We start from the raw sequence: 10236 nt of genomic DNA, 5'->3' as shown, positions 1-10236 counted from the left end.
ACCGAGCCCTGTCAATATGTTAAGAACAAACTTGTCACCTCTGCTCAGGTTTTCCCCTGGCCTATTAAAATCTTAATTACATTTATAGAGTCTTTCCTTCATTATTCGATTAGTGGTTAGGCTGGCTTCCACTGGGAAAACAAGGGAATGTGGGGCACATGGAGGAGGCCCAGAAGATGTTAGAGAGGTGACCCAGGCAGATGTGTAAGGTCAGGACTAATCCTCGATGGCAGATACAGAGATGCAAAGGTAACCAGTGCCCCACTTCCTGAAGTCCCTTTACAGCTCCATATCCTCGTATCATCCCAAAACATGCTAGTTCTGTAAAGGTTCTCTAATTTAAGGCTCCCAAAATAAAATTTCAACATGTTATCACCACTGTGCAAAATAAAACATCAGTCAACCAAAAGCTCTTTTTAAGTGTTAGCTAACAAATCTCCGGTAACAAAGTTACTCTTTCAAGATGGTCTCTTTTCCTTCTTCATTCTTGCTTTCCCAATGGTTACAAATCCCTCAAAGTCCCCGGCTTGTCCTGAATTTGTCTCTCTCTAGTTCAATTAATCATTTTTTTTTCTTAAACGTCCATGACCCAGAATGATAACTGCTACTTTGGTTTGGAAAATGAGTACAAATAGAACTTACAGATAGGCTGGGGAGTTGGGAGACATCATCTCCCTTCACTCCTACATCTCAACCTGTCCCCACCCCATGCTTGGAGTTGTTCAAATTTGCTACTGGTTATAGGCTCTGCTGCATAAGGACCTTTGCTTGGGTCTTGAAAAATACTGAAGATGTTGTGGGTGCTATTAGACAGAAAGTACAAGGTAAGTAATATTTGATGTAATAATGATGAGAGTAAAATTGCATGCTTTTTAAAAAAAAAATTTCTGATTCTTCTTGTCTTTTGTACTTCATTTACAGAAACATCAGTGCATGCAGTTAATTCATTTTGTTATGTGAACAGAAGAATCACAGAAAGTGTATAAACATTTGAGTGTATAAACTTTTAAAATACTTTTATCTCTCTATAGGAAAACACAAATGAAGTTATAGGAAAAAAAACAACTATTGAGCTAATAACCTCTGAAACAACTTAGTAAGTAAATAGATTGAAGATAAAAAATAAAAGCTGGAATTTAATTTAAAAGATGCTTAATTGTGTTCCATCCTAATAATATTTGAATGAAATATTTCATAGTATTTAGTGTAAAACTTGAATATCAACTTAAAAATTTATTATAAATTTAATGCTTATTTTGCCAATAATGTAACCAAAGTGTAGCTTATAAGAAAGTTCCATGGTAAGGTTGACACTTAGAAGAAGACAAACTGAATCATGGGACTTTTAGTACAATAACACTGAAATTCTTTAATTAAATCAAATTTCATTTAAGCTGTAGCTTTCCTTTACTTACATTTTAATCTTTATATTTAATTACTAAATTGATAAATACTAATTTCCTATAAAATGCTAAACTTATTGAGTGAGAGTCTTCTGACTGATCTGGGGCTCCTGAAATTGGCTTTAGAGGTATTATTCCAATTGAAGCCTTGGGATCTTATCTCAACATCGGCTGTGACTTAAGGGGATAACAAAATAATAAAGAGAAAGTATGGAGAAGTGTAATAGAGGTATCATTAATGAGAAAGTTCCATTAATGTATCATTAAAATCAAGGACATTATAGCACAGAGATAGCTATTTCATCAATGTGTGTCAAGGAGCTTAAAGGAGTTTTGTTCAAAGAAAAGAAGTCAGCTGGGAACTGTCCCCTAAGTTAATTTATGGGAGTGAGTAATAATTGGTCCAGCCAAAAAGAAAAATGAAATGGTGGTCACACATATTAATGATTCAAACTGTTTTCCCTGGTTCTCTACACTATAAACGTAAGTCTAATGAACAATTCACAGGAGCTGGTTTCCACACAGAGTTTCACGAGTCTGAGGATTTTTTACTGAAAAATCAGGAATTATCAACTCTCTAGGTCATTGTATTCATCTGACTCCACTCAATAAAAAATACTGTGGTTCAACCAACAGTGACCTAACAAATCAGTTTTAAGTTTGTAATTTAAAATAGAAGTCCAAAGAAGAGAAGAAAAATTGGAACAATGACAAATCCAAAGTATTTTGAAGATTCATTTTCCTTTGGCAGGATATCCTTAAATTTCAGAATAGAAAAATGTGTATAGAAAAGAAATCACAAAGTCATTTTGTCCAGTATTAGCATAATACTTATCTTGATTGCTTTCATAGACAATGCACCCAAATGTCTTCATTTGCTTTGGATTACAATATAGGAAAAGAAAGAGAAAATTCTAGCAAGTGATTTATTCAAGCATTAAGGTAATATCATTCTGGGCATATTATAAATACCTCTGTAGGTTATTACCACTACATCAAAAAGTGTCTTCTGCCAAAAAGGCTGAACTCCCTGAAAGCCATTTCTGATGAATCAGCAGGAGGTAACAGTAGAATTACATGAGACACACCATTCTTGGGGGATCTAAAATCAATACTTTCTGTGTGATTTCAGCCTCTGCTGGCTCCAAGTAAAATGCTGGTGTCTGTAGTTCTACACTAAAAATTAATTTGGCTCACTATGTCTGAGGCTTAAACTTCGGCCACACAGTTAATGATGCATGATATCACTAATCATTTCCTCTATGAAATAGCAAACTGTAGCTAAAAAATAAGACATGAGATGACAATTGCTTATGAGGTTAAGAAGAAAAATGTTTTGAGACCTTGGCAATTTCCCAGTGATTACTCCTTTAAATAAATTTTAGAGGTCTCTCTGGGCATCACAACTGGCAAATATTGTACTCAATTAATTTGACAGTACCTGTTTTGGCAACATTCTCCCATCAAATAAGTGAAAAAACTCCTTCACATTTCAAAGGCCTGCAAAATGCAGCCTTGTGATAAGAATATTGCAGCACTTACTCTTCTATTCTACTTTGTCCCTATGGGACAAGTGCAGAACTCTGAAGAAATCTGCTTCTTTCTACAAGTGCTTCATTTTTTTTGCTTTCTATCACCACCTGGAGACAAGTGCTATTTTGATCCCCATTACCAACCAGCCTAAACGAGGCATAATTGACCTTTTTTAACCATTACCATTTTCGTGGGAAAAAATTCAGAATCATTTTCTCTGTAGTATGTATTTATTTAAGACAGTGTAGTGATACTAAAGTATTTCAGGAAAGTTTGGTATATTTTATTATTAGAAATCACATTCAACGCAACATCATATAGCAACTTAAGGGCTTTATTCAAGCTTTAACTGAAAAATGCAAAACTCAGATGTTTGTTCAATTATAGAGGGAAGGATGACTTAAGAGTTCTTGGCTTGGTTCTCACGCACAATGACTTCATTTTTGTGCCTGTTAGTCAGTTTAAACCTGATGTCACAGGACGAAGGAGTTACCCACCATAGTGGTAGGCAGGGATCAAAGTTCCAGAGACAAAGATGCTACTTGTTACTTTTATCATCTGAGTATCAAATATTGGATTCAATAGAACAGAGACAGTAAAAAGAAAACTATTGTGTGCACGGTGGCAGGCTCAGACCTAAATATCTTCCTTATAGCTTCTTCCATGGAACATTTGCTGGAGCAGGACCAAGTACATGTGCTGACAGGGAGATACCTGGTCATCCCTCTTTACATCATCACAGCTGAGAAAAATCACTCCTCTGATAAGGCATAACAGTAGATAACCCACATGTTTACCAATAGGTAGTTTCCCCCCTGTTTTTAGACAAAATTGGAAACAAACCAAATGCAACAGTTGAAAGATCATTCATGACTGCAGGAACCTAGAATGCAGAGAATATTTCTCTGCCTGCTTTGAAAGGTTTTACCCCCCTGGACAGTACTATTTTTGACCTTTGTCCATGGGAAAATTTGCCTAGCCTCTGGGAAGAATTTGAATCTACAATGGTGTGAATTAGGTGATAGGATATTATGTGAGATTATCACAGGGTGAAAAATTTAGAGTTTTTAGGTCTTTTTGCATAGTAAATAGAAGTAGAAAACCTCAAAATGGAGGATAAGTTGTAGTTAAAAGCTTCTTTCTCCTTCTTCACTAACTCCATATTTTGCAGCAATAGTGGTTTGGGATGATTGGATACAGAATTCTGCAGTTCCTGTCTACATGATTCAGGAACTTGTTGGACATTGGTAAAAAAGTGAAAATATCTTGCATTTTAAGCTTTCATTGGGTAATTTACCTTTAAAAAGGCTGTGAGATCTTAATAAGTTGTCTTCTTGCTGCATTCTCTGCTCTGTGCTATGTCTAGGCCACGCCAGTGGCTTGTACTCCTTAGATAAGAATTAATAAACACCTGTCTGGAGACTGAGAAGCATGAAGTCCCATTCGCCTCCTTTTTTCTCTTGGCAAAAATCTGAACATCTCCCCCATCAGGGAAGACAACAATTAATGACGCGGACAGCATTAATGACCATAGAAAAGACCATCAAAGACCATAAGAAATTTGACTGGTGCACAAGTAACCTTTATTAAACACAAATTCATTGTGGCAGATCTAAGCAATAGTCATTTTCTTAAAGGAAAAATATCTGTAGAGGAAGACACGGTACATTAGTTTATTTAGACTACTGCATTATCTTCTGGGGGCAGAATCCTATTCTACCATTTTTATTCATGATATACTGATAACTCTGCTTTTAAGACTGGCCCCTTCTTTTCATTTTGAGAAAGCTTATTCTCTGCAGAATCTTTAATGAGAGAAAAGCTGATTGTTTGAAAACCCAGCCTGATACTTATCATGTTGACAGATGGTATTAATTTGTGGTGAAATTATACTGTACTCTTACTCATAATTGACCCTAGAACTGGAGCTGTTGGCTAGTGAAATGCATTAGGTATACCATAGATGCCAAGATTATGATCATTGAAATAAAGCTCACTTAGGGAAATATTTTAAATCAAATGTACTGCCTGAAAAATCGGGTTAGTAACTAGTCCTGCCAGTAGTCAGAATTACTGAATTTTACAGGTATAATTGCAAGAAAGAACAATAAACTTTTCAGATTGAATAATAATCTCTAACAGTTATTCAGCCAATGTATTTATATGGCAAAACAACAAAGATAATATGCTGTGGACAATTGATGTAAATGGCAAGTCAACAAATATCTTCAGCTTTCTATTTTTACAAAATAAATGTGGTAAAAATAACAACTGACCACTATGAAAATCATTGTTAGAGTTGGATTTTCATGTAACACCTTCTCACAAAAATCTGAATATTAATTCAGTGAGCAAGAATATACTATTATATAATTGGGTTTGAAGAATAAATGACACTTTAAAATACTGGAATGGCCTGAGAAATTTTTAATTAACTTAACCATATTACACACTATGAAGTTGTCCGAATGCATGGAGTTAATGAAGAGAGCTCAACTTAATTTAGTACTTTTCCACTCTGTTTTCTTGAGTACAGTTACATTTTTAAATTAAAGAGCTTTAGATTTAACTTTTTAAATTTTTCTATGCTTCCACTCCCTTTCCAGAAGTGAAAATCTGAATGAGCAATTCCATTATAGTCAGTGAAATTCACTGATAAGTCCCAGAGACTTCTCTGATATCACAGTGCTAATATGTTAATACTCAATCATTGCCACTCTGGACATATTTGTGGGGTTCTTTCTTTTCCCTCTGCAGTATACACAAGATATGAAAGGCCTCAGTGCTAGTGCGTACTGTGACTAATAAGTCCTAATTTGATGAGAAAATGTCTCAGCTTTGAAACCCTTTTCCTTATAATTCCTGTGTAAAATATAAAAATTCTTAGACAAAAGCAGTTTTTCTGTGTTATGGTATTTTTTACTGTGTCATTGCCTAATCAAGAATTTCACCTCACTTACAAATAGATTTTACATTGTCATTTTTAATTTACCTGTTACATTTTTTAATGGTAAAAAAATAACAGATTTTCCTCTTTAATGTGTTGTCTACTGTGATCTGTGTTCAGCCTATAATGATGGCTTTAGGAAAGGTTCTTAAAAGTGTGTTTAAACCTCCTTGAGACCTGGGTCTTTTGATGGGAGAAATGAGGAAAAGATGATGCTACTTCTTGTAATTTGGAATGTTTTGGTTCCTTCCAGTGCAGAACTACACTGGTACAGAACAAGATAGTGTATCATGAATGGGGGAAAATAAAACCCCCACCAACACTCCAGGAAGGAAAAAAAAACAGAGAGGAAAACCTTTAATTCAACCATTGCTAATCTACATCTCACAAGAAGGTAGAGACAGACAGAAACACAAAAAATAGATAGGTAGATATATGAAGACACCAACTTTTCTCATTTCTGTTTCAATCAGCGGCTTAGCAATGATAATGAAAAGTAGAAAGGTGAGAATGTAAAAGTCAGATTAAGTGGGAAATACTGCAGGAATAAAGAAACACAGGTAAGAAAGAAAAGGGCTGGTTGCTGCAGTTAAAGATCTGTCAGAGGCTTTCCATTACAACAGCAGTACAACTGTAAAAGAATATAAGCAGGAAGCCATTTGGAAGACCCTAGACAGACTTGAGAAAGTGTGGCAAAAATGAAACAAACTGATAATACAGATGAAACAGACAGGAGATAGGAAAGTGAAGGACAGATACCACACGACTGAAGGATGAAGCGATAAATCTACATGAGTGAGAAACAGGATAGGAAAGAAATAAAATTAATGCTTTTATCTCATCTATTTCTTTAGCAGCTGAGCAATAAAGAAAAAAAATGAACTAACATGAGAACACTTATTTGTTTACATATAGCTTTCTTTTATGCTTGCTTACTTGAAAACCCATTTAATTTAAAATATGTATGAAGAAAAGGCAAAAGCTGTTAGTCTATAGCCGTGCACAGCAAGGTTCAATTTGAAGCACGTTTTTTATGGCCAAGTTCCAAAGAACAGTCCAATGGGATTTACAATGCCAGTGTTGACAGGATCTTAAGCATACAGCATTAGATAGCTGCCGCCATATCTTTTCAGGTAGAGATGGCTACAGTAAGTTGTAGGCTACAATTAAAGCTCATTTGCTGCTCCTTTCTTCTCAACATTGAAAAGGTCAAGGACATAGGGATCTCAAAGCCACTAAATTGTCTTTCTGGTTTAGACTATCCATAAATACCATGGAAAAGCCGAAGTAGTTTTCTTTTTTTCACTTTGAGGGGTGAATTGTTTCCATTAGAAAGTGGTGAAAGGACAGAAAAAAGGAAAACATTATGAAGTCCAATACAGTTGAGCTTTATTTAGCCAAAAGACCTTCTTTAGATTTTTCTGTTCCAGAAATCATTTTTATTTTCTCTTTTCTTTAAAAAGCCAAACCCCTACAAAGTGTCTGGACTTTTTGTTGTTGTTGTTGTTGCTGCTACAAATTGTAAAGAAATCAGAAATACGTGCATATATTCTATTTAGAAATCTGAATTGACAAAAGGACAAGTAAGATGCTGGGCAATAATTTGCCCTGAATTTTGCCAGATTCTGTCTGAGAAGTACCATTTCAGGCAGCTGATAGTCATAGACTCCTCAGAATCTGAATTCCCATCAGCTGACTTAGTAAGAATTTAATAATGCATAATGCATTATGCAACCTAAAAAAACATTAGCTGGGTAGTTCAAGGAGATAGAGTTATCCTATTTTGTTGGATTCTGACAATGAATCATCACTTCCTTCGTATTATGTGTTGCTGGGTGCCTATCTGGTTGATAGTAATCTGAATCTGGAAGGAAAGTGCTTCAGGCCATTCTAACATAAGTCTTACAACATTAAAAGTAGGTCAGCTGTAAATTTTCTATTATGGTTTTCATTTGGCAAGAGACACTATGACAATCTGAATACAGATTTTAAAATTTTATAAGCTTAATATTGTCAACTAAACCAATATTCTATTTTTCCACACCCAGTACTGAATTTTCACTTCAGACAGAGTAGTCCCAGGATAAAGCATTCCCAGCAAAAGCTACTCAGTGTCACGTCTTCACTAAGATAACTCATTTGCACTGGAGCCCAGAGCAACCAGCAATGTTGCTGGCCTCAGGATACAATGTAAGAAACACATTTTGACATAGTTTTCCTGACATGGTTTGCCTGTATGTCATTAAAAAAATATAAACAAGAATAATTTTCAGTCTGCTCAAAGGTAGGAACTAAAAAAAAATGGAAAATACAGCTGGTAATAGACTGAAAACATCCTAGTGAAAGGCAAGAGACCAGTGGCACCGTAAATTCTCCAAGGGAATAAATGGGGAGGGGGTAAAATCAGTTTATGGGCTCCCTCACACTGGCCATCTACTCTGGACTACTCTGAGGAAGGCTTCTTCAGTCCACCCTACTGTCCAGCCTCTTACAACTATTCTGATGTTATATTTTAATTGTTTTGTTCTTCTAGGAGCCTTTGAATAAGAGAGTTTTCTAGAAGCTGTTGTTATAGAAAGCTCAGTCTTCAGGCTTCCAATGTTCTGGTTTTTTAGATCAAGGCTTGAGCAATGCTGCTTTATCTCGCAGGGATGAGCAGCCACTGTTGAAGGAAATTCAGAAAAATAGGTTCTGTAAAATAAGTAATAAAAGAAGGTTAGGAACTGAGATTATTTAGGATTATATTTGGCTAGAAAAATAATAAAATAATGATCTATGAAATGTGAAATGACAAAGTAATGTCAAAGTACTTTAGAAAATACCAAGTTAGGATAAAAAATGACATATTAATTCTGCAAGACATCCCTTTCTCTCTTACAACACAGCTTCACATATGCTTGTTAGAAAAAGGACGTTGTTTTTATCAAGAGATAATACTTCTAACAAAATTGTGTCCATCATTTTCCCTGAAAGGTAAGAATGTCTATTGGCACCAGGAACTGTAGAGAAGTCAAGGAAACACTGGGGTCCCTTCCTAGAGGAGCTGCCAGGTACTGCAACAGTAGCAATTTTTATGATAATTTAATATTGACTGTGTTCTTTGTATAAAGTACTTAATAATGACATATGTGTGCATATTATCTCTGTGTAATTTATTTTGAACAGTTTTATACTCTGCTCATCAATTTTTTTTTCATTAATTTGAGGTCTGAAGAAAACACAGAAAGGAAATGCAGAAAAAAAAACCCCAACAAAATTAATCTAGATCTAGAAACCAAACAAAAGTAAATTTTCTCTGAACTGACAAATGTAAATACTTTTACAGACAAATTTGTAACTCCATACAACAGTTTCAGTGATTCAGATGTTTTTGCATGGTTGTAGCACTTTATATGTGACTGCTTTAATGAAACCTCTCATCTTCAGGCAGAGAAGCTGAATGGTACTGCCATGTCCATTTTACTGCCCTGCCTTGTAAATGTTATACACCTCGTTATTCAAGCTGCAGGTAGCAAACTACCTGTGAATTATCAGCTTTGCCAACAGGTAGAGCATAACAAGGATTTAATTGCTTTTGCCTTTGGCATCCTTCACCCTCAAGGGATGGCAACTGTTATTTCAATCGTAAGACAAAGCAGCTACTTAGTGGTCTTTCACCTGGAAAAGGATCAAGAATGTAACTGTTAATTAATCAAAATTTGAGTCTGTCAACTGCTTTTAACTTCTTCTCCAACCCTGGAAGATTAAAAGTTCTTCTGCAAGAGTCTTCAAGCCTTGGGGTCTGTAGCCGCCTTGTGGTTTTTGAAAATTCTGTCCAGGCCACTGGTAATTAAAAGGTGACTAGGCAAGGAAAGCATTAGAGGTGAGGAAAACATCATTGGCTTCTGCTGCACGTCTTTGAAGTTTCCTGAAAATCAGTTCTCACAGCACAGTATCCCTAGGCACATCCCTGTGCACTGGATGGGCTGTTATATGTCCTGAGCCCATCCTTGGTTGAGCAGTGATTTTTACTAGTACCACAGAAAACATTGCAGCAGACTGGCAGGGCAGTCCCCTCTCCAGGTCGTTACGGCCCAGGCTTTCCTTCTCACAAAGGGTAGCAATCCTGCAGTAAGGCATTGCCACTGCCGTAAGCACTGTACTGAGTTTGGGAGGCCTCAGCAGTGAGGTTTGTCACTCCTGTTCACTCTGTGAACTTTTCTTGACCTGCCTGCAGTTTCATTTCACTTGCTTTTGCTGTGACAGCAGTTTCTCAAACTGTCTAAGTGCCCATGGCTAATTTGTCCTGCTTTTGCTTGTCTTGTGTGATACAAGTGCAGTTTTTATAACAACAAGCGCTTTGTGCAGAGTAAG

General features: G+C 36.0%; 1 long non-coding RNA gene across 1 annotated transcript; it reads left to right on the top strand.

Annotated features, from left to right (window-relative positions):
• The first annotated feature begins 734 nt into the window (after nucleotides 1-734).
• On the top strand, nucleotides 735-8934 carry LOC125321938. Its single transcript, XR_007201777.1, has 3 exons — nucleotides 735-824; nucleotides 1032-1096; nucleotides 8857-8934. It is a non-coding gene; the product is annotated as an uncharacterized LOC125321938 (long non-coding RNA).
• The last annotated feature ends 1302 nt before the right edge of the window (nucleotides 8935-10236 follow it).

Source organism: Corvus hawaiiensis, chromosome 2 (assembly GCF_020740725.1).
Source record: "Corvus hawaiiensis isolate bCorHaw1 chromosome 2, bCorHaw1.pri.cur, whole genome shotgun sequence".
Taxonomy (NCBI): domain Eukaryota; kingdom Metazoa; phylum Chordata; class Aves; order Passeriformes; family Corvidae; genus Corvus; species Corvus hawaiiensis.
The sequence above is the reverse complement of the archived record's forward strand: the minus strand, read 5'-3'. Positions and strand labels throughout refer to the sequence as shown.